This window comes from Mandrillus leucophaeus, unplaced genomic scaffold (assembly GCF_000951045.1).
Source record: "Mandrillus leucophaeus isolate KB7577 unplaced genomic scaffold, Mleu.le_1.0 Scaffold55, whole genome shotgun sequence".
Lineage (NCBI taxonomy): Eukaryota > Metazoa > Chordata > Mammalia > Primates > Cercopithecidae > Mandrillus > Mandrillus leucophaeus.
In genome coordinates, this window is record NW_012105919.1 from 2,221,054 (window position 1) to 2,222,810 (window position 1,757).

The following is a 1,757-nucleotide window of genomic DNA, read 5'->3' on the forward strand; positions in this document are numbered from 1 at the left end:
GGGGGGATAGGGCTGAAGGAATAGAGAGGGCAGGGTGCATCCTAACACCTTTTTCCACATTAAAAAATTAAGGTGAAATTCACATAACAAAATGAATTAATTTTAGTTAATGAATTAACTAAATGTATTCATTTACTTAGAGACAGAATCTTGCTGTGTCACCCAGGCTGGAGTGCAGGGGCACCATCACCACTCACTGCAGCCTCAAGCTTCTGGACTCAAGTGACCCTCCCTCCCACCACCGCGCCTCCTGAGTAGCTGAGGCTACAGGCACATTCTACCTCGCCCGAATATTATTGTTATTGTTATTATTATTATTATTTTGTAGAGATATGAGTCTCACTCTGTTGCTTAGGCTGTTCTCTAACTCCTGGGCTCAAGCAATCCTCCCACCTTGGCCTCCCCAAATGCTGGAATTAACAGGTTTGAGCTACCGCACCCAGCCTCATGAATTAACTAAATGTAGTACATTTACAATGTTGTGCAACCATCACTTATCTGTCTAGATCCAGAACATTTCATCACTGCTAAAGGAAACCCCATACTCATTAGAAGTTACTTCCCATTCCCGCTGCCCATAGCCCATGGCAACCACTGATCTACTTTCTGTGTCTACGGGTTTACCTATTCTATATACTTTACATAAACAGAATCATACAATATTTGTCCTTTTATTACTGGCTTATTTCACTTAGCATGATGCTTCCAAGGTTCATCCACATATGCTACAGCATATATCAATGCTTTGTTCCTTTTTATGGCTGTGTAATATTCCATTGTATAGATAGACAGCATTGTCTTGATTCATTCATCCACTGGTGGGCATGTGAGTTGTTTCCATCTTTTGCTTATTGTGAATGGCACTGCTATGAACATTCATGTACAAGTATCTGTTTGTGTGCCTGTTTTCAATTATTTTGGCTCTATACTTAGCTAACATTTTTGTTTGTTTAGAGATGGGGGTCTCACTATGTTGCCCAGGCTGGCCTCCAACTCCTGAGCTCAAGTGATCCTCCCACTTCAGCCTCCCAAAGTACAGGGATTACAGGCATGAGCCACCTCACCTGGCTTTAGCTAACATTTTGATGCTTCTTTTTTTCTTTCTTTTTTTTTTTTTTTGAGATAGTCTCACTGTTGCCCAAGCTAGAGTGCAATGGCATTATCTCAGCTCACTGCAACTTCTGCCTCCCAGGTTTAAGCTATTCTCCTGCCTCAGCTTCCCAAGTAACTGGGATTACAGGCGTGCATCACTACGCCTGGTTAATTTTTGTATTTTTAGTAGAGACAGGGTTTTGCCATGTTGCCCAGGCTGGTCTCGAACCCCTGACCTCAGGCGATCCACCCGCTTTGGCCTCCCAAAGTGCTGGGATTACAGTCGTGAGCCACCACGCCCCACTGATGTCCCCATTCTTTGTTTCCATTTTACAGATGAGGAGACTGAGGCTCAGAGAGCCCAAGTCGTTTGCCCAAGGTGACCCAGCACTAAAAGGAGAAGCTAGCCATTAAGCCGTCCCCAAACCCGTGTTCTCAACGTTGATGACTACTCGATGGTGGATGAGAGGCATCCAACCTGGAGCCGGGGAAACTTCCAGGAAGGTTTGGGGGGAATCCAGGAGGAGGGTTCTTTCCGGGAGGAGGAGTCAGGCTAGGGAGTTTAGTTCGCTTCCCAGCCCTCGATCGCCCCATAGCCACCAGGGGGCGCCAGAGCTCCGCGCAAAGCGGCTGCCACAGAGCGGCTGCCACCGCACGCTACCACC